The sequence below is a fragment of the Rhinolophus sinicus genome, linkage group LG06 (genome assembly GCF_036562045.2).
Source record: "Rhinolophus sinicus isolate RSC01 linkage group LG06, ASM3656204v1, whole genome shotgun sequence".
Classification (NCBI taxonomy): domain Eukaryota; kingdom Metazoa; phylum Chordata; class Mammalia; order Chiroptera; family Rhinolophidae; genus Rhinolophus; species Rhinolophus sinicus.
The window spans coordinates 148,461,780-148,475,319 of record NC_133756.1 but is presented as its reverse complement, the minus strand read 5'-3'; the positions used below and the strand labels follow the sequence as shown (position 1 = coordinate 148,475,319).

Genomic DNA, 13,540 nt, shown 5'->3' with positions numbered 1-13,540 from the left:
GGTGACTTTAATTTTGCAGCCAAGGTTGAAAGCTCCCGGAAGGAGAAATGTTTCTCTTTACCTCGAATAGGAAGCTCTCAGGTAGAATGAAGTTTCAAGTACAAAGATTTCCCAGTTATATTCTGCAAGTCGACTTATTAAGGCTTAATTATTCACTATGTACCAGACACTGTGCGTGGAAGCGGTCACAAAGAAGAAAGGAACAGCCCTTCAAGGTGTTTTCACATATCAGGAAGCTGAAGGAAGAGACCTGTGAACAACTAACAGGTAACAAAATGATAAGAATTTGAAGAAATGTGAAATATTCTTTCCATCTGTGCTCATGGAGGAAAGTATCTCTATTTTAAAGGGGGTGACAGCACGTTAAACCATTACAAATACAAAGCCTTAGGGATAAAAGCTTAGGACAAAGAAACAGTAGTGATATTCTGATATTTAATAGATTTTTCAATGAATTTGTTGATCATTGATTTTAATGACTTCCATTTTGGTTGATTTTATTTTATTGATTGTAAAACTTCACTCACACCTCCCTGCATGATTCCGTTAGGCAGCTTAACTCAGGAGTCTGCTTTAGGTTTTGTGATGTGAAAGCAAATTTCTTCAACAATCTCGGTTTTCAAGGCTGAAAGTATTTAAGTTTGGCATTTGATGGGTTTCATCTGCTTGCTTCTCACTTTTAATCAATTGAAACCTAGTTTAGATTGGTATCTGGCTGAGTTGGGACCTGTTTGATCTTAGAATAAGGGACCAATGATAAATAAATATCCCAAGGAGCCTTTTAGGTTTTATCTAGGTGAAAAAGCTCTTTTATCTTCAGGACTCTTTGATGTAAGTGACCCTCTGGTCTTTTGATGTGCCAAGTGCCCAGGGTGGGAGAAAGTGTTAACAAACCACCCAGTCCAGTTTCGGCTTTGTGGAGGTAAAGAGCTAAATGCTTTTTAGGCCGCAGGGAACTATATACACCTTCAAATCAAGATTCCAGTTTCTTCCTTTTTATATTCTAAAATTGCATAAATCAGCTAATAAGACATTGGCTTTAGAGTTCTTGTAAAGTGGTCTTTTTTATCTGTATTATTCATCTCACACTTATACATTTTATCACAGCTAACAAAATATTCACTTTTAAGTTTTAACTGTACCTCACACATTAAAAAAATAATAATTATAAAAAGTAATGAACATACATGTGGGCTAGGGTGTACCGGGCATGAAGATAAAATTGTAAAACATATAGAGGTGTGGTCTAGGAGGGGGTGCTGATATCTATATTAGGAAAAATACACAAGAAAGTCTTCTGTTCCACGCTGAGGGGGCAGACACACTGGAGAAAATACTTAAAGAGCAATAGAGATAAAATGGTGGCCACTTAGAGCATTAGAATGGGAATGGGAAAAAAGTGGATGGATTCAGGAGATTATTAGGTTTTCAACAAGATAATAGCATTGAATATATTCTAGGTGTACAAGGGAAAGGCAAATTAATGGTGAGGCTGAGTTTCTGACTTGGGAAAATGACTGCAGTATAGTTCCATTCACTGATCTAGAGAATAAAGAACAAGGAGCAGGTTTGGATGGCAGGGAAGGTAGAAACCCTTTGGGAACTGTTTGAAATTTGAAGAGCTGTGAGACATCACACTGAGAAAGACCAGTGAAACATTTGGAAACATGTGCTGGAGCTTGCAGGAGAAAACTGGGCTACTGGTAGGGATATGAAAGTCTCCAGCAGAAGGGTACTAATTGATGCCACTGGAGTGGATACGATTTCAGGCAGAGATATTAGAACCCAGCAGAGGAATGCCAATGTAGAATATTTTTACAATGGCAAGTAAAAGTTGGGTTCATTGTGGGAAGTAATAAAAATGGAGGTTGAAAAAGGAGCCAGGTGATGCAGAGCTTTGAAATCAGCATTAAGAGGTTTGGACATTTTCCTTTATGCGTTGTAGACATCTTTTTATTTCTTTGTCTTTAATTGCATGCACATTGTAGATAAGCAGTTGCTGAGTGTGTGTGGTTTGTGGGGTATTGTGGGGTTCTTTGTTTATGCTCATGTAGGCAGAGGCCAAGTAAAAGTCAGACTTTCAGGCAAGAGACGTTGAAGACTCTAAAGTCAGTGGTTATCGGATATGGTCGAGAAACACTAGTAATGGAATATCTTGCATTCAACTAAGTGGCTACATTTGTTTTGGACAATGATAAATAAGAGGGAAGGGAAGAGTCATACAGAGCAGCTAGGTTATACAGTTACAGTGAGGCATTCCTGCTTTCAGAAAAACTGGGTCAAACTTGTATCCTCTTTTAATGATACAATGTCTGAGTAATCTCACTGTAACTTTAGTTTTTTTAATTATTTACTGTTTCACCAAAAGTGGTGATTTTCAATTCAGAACCTGTCACTAGGTTCAGAGCAAGTATTTGCAAATGCAGTGATTAAATGATATCATAATAATTAACAATTGCATGTTCCTTTGGGTTCACAAAGACAAAATTGTAATTTTAAATTATATAATTATATTGTAATGTAATAAACAAGATATGTTTTTTTACGGGGGGGGCGGATGTGATTTTTTTGTTTGTTTGTTTGTTTTTGTTTGTTTTGTTTTGCTTTAAGCAAATAAATTCCAGTAATACACATATGATTTGGCCTAAATAGAATTCTAACCGATATAGTGAACTTCCAGGGCAATTGCTAAGAAAACAGAGAAAAGGTAGGGATCCAACAGGACCAACCACAAAACGTGGTTAGGGATTTTAGATTTTGTAATACAGGAATTATTAATACTTTGAGTTTGGATGAGGATATAGAAGTGTTTCTGCCCAGATTTTTTTTCCCCTCAAAATAATTGTTGTTGTTGTCTTTTTTTTTTTTTTTGCTGTATCTTTATTTTTAATTTATTTTTTATTATTAGGTTCAGTTGTACAAAACAATGTAATAGTCAGACATTTATACCCCTCTCAAAGTGATAATCCCCCTCCCCCAATCTACTACCCCTGTGACATCGCAGCCGTTACATTTTTATATATAATTTTATATATAAATATATATATATATATATATATATATATATATATATATATATGGTCACAGGAAGTGGAGCTGTTACATTTCCACTGTCTCTCTTCCTTATGCTGTGCTCCACTTCCTGTGACTATATATATATATATATATATATATATATATATATATATATATATAATTATAGTTGACATTCATTATTATTCAGCTTCAGCTTCAGGTGTACAGTGCAGTGATCAGGCATCTACATCATCCCTGAGGTGGTCTCCCTAATAAGACAAATGTCCAATGGATACCCTAGAAAGTCTTTACAACATCAAAATTGTTTTCTTTTAAATTGCATTTTAACTTTTGATTTTGAAATAATTTCATAAAAAGTCACAAAAATAAAGGGTTTCTCATATACTCTTTACCCAGCTTTTCCAAATGATAAGTTGTATGTGTAAACACAATGATCAAAAAATTATGAAAGTAACATTTATACAATACTATTTGATGTTTTGCCAGTTACCGCAGTAAATTTATTTTGGATGTGCATTCAATTCAGGATCCCTCATTTCGTTTAGTTTTCACATCTCTTTTTTTTCTCTCTCTCTCTCTCTCTTTTTTTTTTTTAATCTAGGAGCATTCCGTAGTCTTTCTTTGTCTTTCATGACCTCTAATCTTTTGGTTGGACAGAAATGTTGTAAAATGTCCTCAGTTTAGATCTGTCTGATGTTTTCTCATAATTAAATTCAACTTATAAATTTTTGGTTAAAAAAATACCACGGAAAGATGTGTGCTCTTAAATGTTGGAATTTTTGAGGAATCCTATTTATTAATCATTATTCTCATTGCCCTAAGACTTTAGCAAATAGAAAAATAGATTTCGATTTAGATGGGGATTAAAATATATGCTTTATTATTTCTAAGACTGAGTTAGATAATAGATCTCAGACTCGAGTCCTCTCTCTCCTGAATTGAGCTGCTCACTCAGGCAAAGGCAGAACCGGCAGAGACACCTGCACTAGCTCCTTTGCAGAGGTAGAGACTCTTCATGCAGACGTAGTCTGGAGGAGAGGAGCAAACTCTAAGACATTACACTTGCCCAGGGGCCAATGCACATTATGCTGTGGTAGTCATCAGGAAAGTTCACCAAATACATTTCATTTTACGTTTAGGCACATGGTAAATTGCACTTTTCTGCCCCTGTGACATTGGATGCAGCCCTGTGATTTCTTTAGCCAATGGCATATGAGAAAAAGTGATATGCGTCATGTCTTAAAGGAACATTCCTTACCCTCCGCCACGAAGGTGGCAGAGGCTACCTACTGGGTTAGCCTGAGTGTGAGAGGTATGGATGAGAGCTACCAGCTCCTCTGAAGTAGTCATGTAGGATGAGTGAGAAATAAAACTTTGATTGTATAAATCTCTGAGGTTCAAGGTGGGGATGAGGAGTGGACTGTTAATGTTACGTGGCCTAGACTATGCTGAAGAACATAGACCTTCACCATCGTATCAGCACAATAAATCAATTTTCATGATATGGCAAGTAGTTTTCTCCCCAGCAAAGGGAGGGAAACTCCTGATGGAAGTTCTTATTTAATGGGTTAGCAGGGACTTGCAACAAAGAAGTTAATCCCTTCCCCAAAAGGCAATAATAATAATACATAGTAATAATTATAAAAGCTGAAATAACATCAATGGCAAGTAACATTGTAGATTACCTCTTATGTATCAGTAACTGAGAGGCACTTTATATGCATTATCTCTTTAATTCCCACAAGACCCTTATGAGATAGATATTGTTATTTGTCAATTTTATTAATGAAAAACTGAGGCTTAAAGATGTTGACTCTCTTACCCAAAGACCCAGATAATACAAGGTGAAACTGGAATTCCAGTTCTAGCTGACTGCACAGCCTAAGCTCTTATCCACTGTACTATACATGTTTTAAAAATTAAATAGGTTTGGTATGAAAGATTTCTGTTATTAATACCTGGGCTATTTAGCTTTTCATTAAAAATGTTATGAAATAATTAAAGGTGATTGTCCATGACTCTTGAATAGGGCATTTCCTTGAACCATTAGGTCATGCATTTGTTTCCTAGGGCTGCTGTAACAAATTACCACAAACTAAGCATCTTAAAACAAAAGGAATTTATACTTTCATGTATCTGAAGGCTAGAAAGTCCAAAGCAAGGTATTATTATAGCAGTGCCATGCTCCCTTTGAAAACTTTAGAGAAGATTCCTTCCTTAATTTAACTTTTGAGGGCTTCCAGCAACCCTTGGCGCTCCTTGGCATGTACCTGCATTACTCTAATCTCTGCCTCTATATGCCCTTCTCTTTTTTTAATAAGGATGCCAGGTATCATATTTAGGCCTCACCCAAAATAACACCAGCTGTCATTATTCTTATCTTACATCAGAGATTATCTTCCCAAGCATCTACTGGTGGCTACTTTAGGACTAAGTAGCCCATGGGAAATGATTTCTTTTACTACTTGTGGTAGGTTGAATAATGTCCCTTACAACTTAGGTCTCCCTAGAACTTCAGATTGTGAACTTATTTGAAAATAGGATCTTTGCAGATGTGAAAGAAGTAGTATTACGGAATTGTCTTCTCTGAGAAGGAGTCATTCCTGATGATTTTAGATGTTTGAACCAAATCTTTTGCTTTGACACATTTTAGACTGACTCAGGTAGTCTCAGAGGCCATTGTAAAAAATGTGAAGACTCTTTATAACATGCAAAATATTCTTTAACTGTATTGTATATAAATGCTGTGACAGAGATATGACTGCAGGATTAGAAGATTGAGAAGACCATGACTCTAGTTATGAGAATGTAAGATTGCAAGGTCTTCCAAGCAGAGGAAGGGGTCCATGAACTTGAATGCCAAGTTCACATCAGTATTTTCATTAACTTACAACTGAAACTTAGTATTTCTTTTGGCTATCAGTGTAACTGCCTATGAATTTAGGCAATAAGTCACAGAAGTATTAGTAGTACCTGTCATTTGTCAGCTTTGTAACTGACAGATATTTTCATATACCAGTATAGTAGTTGTAGATATTTCACCCAAACATTTATGTTCACCACTACTTCAAACTTAGCTGTTTTCAGATCTAAGGCTAGATCTTGTTTTTTAATATACTCATATAGAACCTTAGATTTTTCTATATCACAAACTTATTTTTAATGTTTGATTAACTCAGTTTCAATATATTTAGCCTCCCCAATGTGTGGGGGCGAAATATCATTTGGAATTTTCAGAATAGGGTAAAAACAGTTATAGAAAGTGAAATTTTAAAAGATTGGAAACCACTAGCTGACTCTGAGAAATCTTTAGTCATATCCTTCTACATATTTCTGGTTTCAACTTACTTATTTCCTCATGCATATAACGAGTGCTTACTATGTTTGGTACCCTGGGCAAGATGCCAAGAAAGATACAAACATAGATAAAGCACAGCCCTTCTAGCCCTAATGGGCAAATACTAACAAAGGATTATGTATATTCAACAGAGGTAGGATACAACATTTTTTTTTTTTTAAAGAAGTATGTTAAAGAAATGCATGTGTGGGATAAATGGGTAGAGTTTTCACAGGTAGAAGAGTTAAGGGAGGGCATTTCAAATAAAGAATGTACTGTGAGCAAAAGCACTGATGCTGGAGAGCTAAGGGGCTTTGGCCACAGTTTGGTCTCCATGTCCGATAGCACCTTGGAGATGCTGTGAGGAAGGTAGTTCAACAATACCTAGGAGGAATTGAATGCGGAGACTAGAAATTCATCCTGAATTTGGTAGGTATTGAAGAGTTAGTTAGTATTTGAACAGGTTATTGTCAGAGCTATAATTCAGGAAGATAATCTACGCACGGGATTTTGCCTTGTAGAGAGAGAAAGGAGTAGACCAGTGAGAAAGCAATTACAATGACATACTAGAAAGGTTGTAAAGGCCTTTAGTAGGGTAACGTAGGTGAGAATGAACAAAATCCGAAGGACACACAGAATATATTCATAGAATCTTTGTGGTGTTTGCTAAGTGATTAAATATGAAAGGGCAGGAGGAGGAATCACGTCTGTGGAACTGGTACTCATTTTAATGGAAAGGTGACTAATTCTAGTGTGATAAGTTTGTGGTGTCAGTGGACATTTTGCAAGATATCCAGGTAGAGAAGTCAAGCAGTCAGTTAGAAATACAGGTGTGATTTTCTGAAAAGGAGCTGATGTCAAGAAAGAGAGAAGCAAAAGTCCAAAGAAGTGTACTTTGAATCAATAAATAACCCCCATTCAAATAATCAAGTTTTCAACCTGATTAAACTGATGTGGAGACTTGTTTTTGTTTGTTTGTTTGTTTGTTTGTTTTTTGGTTTGTTTCCAGTTTGCTGTGATTTCTAGTCATACATTTATGATCTCTTCACAGCTTGAATTTGGTTTAATGAGGACCAACACTACATTATTTCCAGTATGGCCAGGATTAGAAAGTATGTTTAACAGAAAACTTGTGTTTGGGCGATTTACCAGTCCAATTTGTGAACCAAGAATTTCTGATCTGCTTTCTAAACGTTAGGTGCTCATCCTAGCAAACAGAGATAGATATGCTGCCCGTTAATCTTCATACTCAGCTCAGCTGTTCTTTCTTCCTTAGAGCAAAGTGATTTAGGGTAGTAATATGAAAGGAAATTAACTAACATGATATAAAAAATGGTGTATAACGTAGAACCTTAACTAAGGTCGAAGTTGCTGCTGATTACTTTTGGATCTCATTCTTTATTTGCAAATGCCACTGCCTCATGGCCACTGAGTTCTTATTATATTATTGCATCATTAATCATGATAGGAATCCCAATACAGCTCCAGGATAAACACAAGCATGTGCTATCTTTCACTTGTGTCTTGCACTGTCTCTCCTTTCCTTCATTATCATATCGGAGCTTGCATTTAAATAGCCACTTGTTTCTGAAATATTTTAAAAGTGCTTTATGATCACCGATGTGAGACTGTCTGGGTAGAAATGCAACAAATACTTGGAATTGTATTAGGAGGTGAATTTAGATATAGGAATAGAAAACCTCATATCCATTTGAACAGGGGAAGATTCAGTAGGTTAAGTGAAATCATATTTGTGTTTAACAAGACATATATCCCAATGGAAAATAAAATTTAATATTAAATACAGTCTTCTGGTCACTTATGCACTTTAACTATAAGGAAGTTAATGCTTTACAAATCTGACCTAATGAAAAACAAATAAGATACCATGGACAATTTCTAGTCAACAAATGTCTATTGAAAGCGTGCTATGCACTAAATACTGTATTAGGCACTTGTGATACATCAGCAAACAAAACAGGCGAAGAACATCTTCATTATGGCAAGATAGGCACTAAACTACGGACAAAATGAATAAATATGCTATCTATTAACAGGTAATAAATACCTTTTGGGAAAATGTATAATAGGGCAAAGCGGACTCTATCATGCAGCAATGGCAGGAAAGTTGTAATTCTAAATGGGTTACTCAGGCTAGGTCTCACAGAGAAAATGAGATTTGAAGATAGACGAAAAGAGGGGGAGGCATTAGCTGTGCAGATAGAGAAGTTGTGGTTGGGGCTGTGGGTAGCATATCAGGAAGGGAAAAGCCACTGAAAAGTACGAGTATAAAGTCCACTTCATTATAAATTACATCTTCCATTGACAGTCTTTACCTCCACAGAAAGAATAGTCTCCATTCAGTTAAACACTTTATTAGAAGAAGTCCCTATATTTAATCTCTCATATTTTAGAGCAGTAGTTGGTAAACATTACCCATGAACTAAGTGTGACCCACTGTCTGTGTTTATAAATAAAGTTTTATTGGAATATAGCCATCCTCATTTGTTTCCATATTGTCCGTGACTGCTTTCACTCTGCAATGGTAGGATTGAGTATGAACAGAAAACAGTTGGCCTATGAAGCCTGAAACATTTACTGTGTGGATATTTATAGCAAAGTTTTCCAACTCCTATGATATTCAAAATATCATGAAATTAATGAATCAGAACTCCTCTAAGATCCTCGAAGACAAAGGTTGTGTCTTAAACAGGACAGCATAGACTTTTGAACAATGTTCGAGTACTTTCTGCACCAATTTCTGTCACACTTTGAGCAAGTCACTTAACTTCCTTAAATCTCACATTTTTTTTCAATACCTACTTCATAGAGCCAGGAGAATTAAATAAGATGGTATATTTACTGTGTTATCACCAAGATGATTGAAATCCTCTTAAATCTAAGTATAATATAACTAAGGGCATTTGTTTCCTATTGCTGCTCTAACAAATTTCCACACACGTAGCCATTTAGAACAACACCCTTGTGATTCTGTTGGACCCACCATGATTGTACAGTATAATTCACCATGTCAAGGTCAGCTGATTGGCAGCCGCTATTCCATCTTCAGACTTAATTCTCCTTTGCCATGTAATCCCTGAGTGTTCTGGGGATTAGGACCTGGATGTCTTTGGCGAGCCATTATTTTTCCCACAACATTTCAGCCCACAATGCTCTTGTCAAAGGCTATTCAGCTAGTCAAGGACCTGTGTTGCCTGACATTTTTTAAATGTTGAATGTACTTTCTATTTTTGTATGCTGCTTTCGGTAGTAGAAGATATTTACTTAATTTGACAGAAGGCACTGAACCTATTCTACATCAAGAGAAAGATTATGTTCCTTAAAAAGAAAAAAAAAGAAAAAGAAGTGATTATTTATTTTAAGGCTCTCATTCATCAAGATCTCATTAGCATCTGGAGAGATGGCACAGTCAAAAGGCAAGAAATGTTTACAAATGCTGTAGGATTTCTATTTTAAGCTTTGATTTAAATAGGCTTTCTTCATTAAGTTCTAACCAAGGATTAGGTGAGCTGGGTCAAGAAATAGCATCGAAGTAGAAGAAATGAAAATGTATCTCTTTTAATAGCTTATAAATATTTACCTTTAAAACCATGAGGATCTTCAAGATGGTGGCAAAGGCTACCAGTTGCCTCCCCTCTGTGCCCACTTTTGATCAGATATAGTAATATAAGTCCTACCTGCGCCCATGGCTGAACATCCAGGCCCATATTATACAATCTCGGATGCACTCTACTGTGGTCATGCGACTACGCAGTGGAAAGTTCGCGAATTTCATTGTCCAGCCTCATAGGTTCTGTCCAATGACATATGAGCAAAAGAGATATGAGCGATTTTTAGGTCATGGTCATAAAAGAAGAGGTGGGCTTCTCCCCCTCCCTTTTCATTTTCACATGGGCTCTACTGCAAGTCTGGGTAAGTGGTATCCTTAAACCATGATCTGTATACCACACGTCGAAGAAGGCAAAGACCAAAAGATAGAAGAAGGCTGGATGCTTGATTTCGTTTACCTCTGTCACGGCCCTGAATCACTACTTAAGATAAATATAAACATCCGTATTGTAAGCCACTTTGTGTTTGGGTTTCATTACAGAGGCCTGGTCAGCATCCTGACCACTGCAAGGCTGATCAATCCCTTCAGTAACTGTAACTATTTCCTCAAATATAATTCTAAGTTTGTATCATCAACAAATCCATGTTTGTATCTAGAAAGGAGCAAGTCAGTTAAAATGGAAGCCAGAAAATAAACGCAAAAAAAAAAAAATAAGGGTGATTGGACGCATTAAATTCTTTTGGTGATGAGGAGCTTTCTAAAGGGAAAGGGGCCTTCATATTTTAAAAGTAAAAGAAAAAAAGATATAAAGTCTTTGTGAACATTTCATCATTTTTAAAGTTTTCTAATTAGCTCTAAAATGTGTAGACCATTCTAAAAACTACAAATGTGCTGACACTATAAATGAATCAAAAAGAGTAATTAAGGGGAATCTATCCATGATTTCACACTGATTTTGCAGTTTGGAGCACATTCCATTGCTCAAAACAGTTGAAAAATATGCTTATCTGGTTTTAGTTATTGTAGAACTACTGAACTCCATTGGAGAAAAATATAAGAAGCATATCCATAGTGTTTTAGAATGGGTAGTCTATTGTATTGATGAAGATTACTGGGCTGGTTCTGGAATCAAGTCCTGGGTTTCGTCCCAGCTTTGCCATCACCCAGATATGTCCACTTGGGTGATTGCTTCACCTCTGTGTGTGCTTCCTAATCTGTCAAATGAAATTAACTTACAGCTCTTCCTTTACATGGTAGTTGTGAGAATGTGACATACATATTAGGTTTGTGCAAAAGTAATTGAGGTTTTAAAAGGTTACAAATAATTGCAAAAACCATAGTTACTTTTGCACCAACCTAATGTATGGCATATAGCAAAGTACCAAGCAAATCATAAATACACAGCAAAAATTAGTTGTTAAAACTGGTATTAATATCAGCAGTTTTAATGTGTTTATTCACAAAAATCCAAATGTGGCCATCCATTAGAATTACCTAAGGAAATTTAAAATAAATTCAGATTTGTCTCCCGAAGTTTTGCTTGAGTAGGTTTGGTGTAGGCCCCCTGAATTTATGTTTTGTTTTTTTTTTTCCAAATTAAAGATCTGAGATGTTACTGGGATCATCTTGACTTCACCCAGCATGTGGTAACCTCTTGTTTAAATACCAACGCAGATAGCACTTCGTATCAGTAATAATAATAAGGGCCTGCATTGCATTTTAGACAACATTTAATCATTCTTTTTTTTCCTTTTATAATCACCCTTGAAGTAAGTTAATATCATCCTCATTTTATAGATAAGAATATTAGAACTATTCCTTGCTTATCCATAGAGCTTATAAACTATAAATCTTGTGTGTGTGTGTGTGTGTGTGTTTGAAAACACACGCAACATTTAAAATAGATCGAAAAGAAGAAGCAGTCCCACTTAGAAATTTTAATGTTTTAAATTTTTATAATTTTTCTTTTCACTGATACAAATCTTGAAATTGGGAGAAACCTAATTTTGTGTTTGTTGCTCATTAAGAATCCTTTAAGTCAGTATGAATTACTCTCTAATCCAGGCTGAGCATGAAGAAATGAGGATGAAAGTGAACATTCAGTGAGCGCTGGAAATGTGAAGGGAACAAGAGATCTTTCTGAACGCAAATCAGGAAAATCACAGAGCGTTTGTGTGTTGGCTGTGCCAAAGCAAGTCTGTTTTACAGTATTCTTACAATTTCTATTTTAAAGAGAAAGTCAAAGTCTAACGACGCATTTAGAAGAAACAGAATGAAAGAGCCTTTTCAAGCTATTTTGAAACTTGATAGGTGGAGTAAAAGAAAAGCAGCGTATTGTTCATAAGGTTTCAGGACCAAAGAATGTAGATCCCAACTAGAAAATATCTTTTTTTTTAAATGTCATCATTTAAAAAAAAAAAATAAAATATATATATATATATATATATATATATATATATATGCATAAAAACTCTATCTTTATGAGTCAACCAGTGAAAACTGTAGTTATTCTAAATGGTGCATCACAAATCCTGTGTTGTTACATATACCCACTCACGACTAAGCACCGGCCATAATCCAGCCAGTCTCAGGTCTCTATCGATGAATCCATAACTTTTGTTAATCATTGCTGCCAGAGAATCCTGAGGCCTCTAATAATTTAAAAGGCTGAATTCTAGAGGTCTCTCTACTACTTCAAAAGGCCACTGCCCAGCCAAAATACCTTCAGGATTTTTTTACTCTAGGAATATGTTAGTTAGGGTTCTCGTAACTTACTAGAGAAACAGAACCAATAGGCTAGATAGATAGATAGATAGATAGATAGATAGATAGATAGATATGTATAGATATCTATCTATATTTCAGATATCTATATATCTACACATCTAAGTGTATCTATATCAATATCTATCTATCCAGAACGACTGACATTATGAGAATTGGCTCATGTAATTACGGAGGTGAGCTATGCCAAAATATGATATGCCATCTGCATGTTGGTGAAGTAAGAAAGCTGATGGTATAATTCAATCTGAGGCCAAAGGACTGAGAACCAGGATATCCAGTGTTCAAAGGAAGGAGAATATTTGGTATCCCAGCTCAAGAAGAGAGAGTTTGTTCTTCCTCTACTTTTGCATTCTATTTGGGGCCCTAAACAGATTGAGTAATGCCCACCAACTTTAGTTGGAGAACGCTGATTTTCTTCACTCCGTTTACTGATTCAAATGCTAATCTCTCCTAAAAGCATGCTCACTGACACACCCAGAAATAAAGTTTATATCAGCCATCTGGGCATCTCTTAACACAGTCAAGTTGACACATAAAATTAACCATCACAAAGACAAAATTTCTCGTTTGGTTGGCCTTGGCCAACTGATCTGTGGATGCTTCTGTCTTCTCATTTCCTCCTTCTTCAGCTGTGAGCCCCAAACCCCATCCCACCTACCCCCATGTTCTAATGTGCACTTATCTGTATGAATTTGGTCTTAAGTGGAGGCTTGCTGGATCTGGATCTCTCAGGAATCCAACTCTATTGTTACTGCCCTTTAAGAAGTCACGACTCTATATAGCTTGACCATCAAGAAAACTTTTCAGCT

At 36.0% G+C, this 13,540-nt stretch overlaps 1 long non-coding RNA gene across 1 annotated transcript in view; it reads left to right on the top strand.

The window, feature by feature from the left end:
- Positions 1-203: 203 nt before the first annotated feature.
- Positions 204-13,540, top strand: part of LOC141572457 (uncharacterized) — a 311,646-nt gene continuing 298,309 nt past the window's right edge. The window contains exon 1 of the long non-coding RNA XR_012497810.1: positions 204-267. This is a non-coding gene — a long non-coding RNA (uncharacterized LOC141572457). The remainder of the gene's footprint in view (positions 268-13,540) is intronic.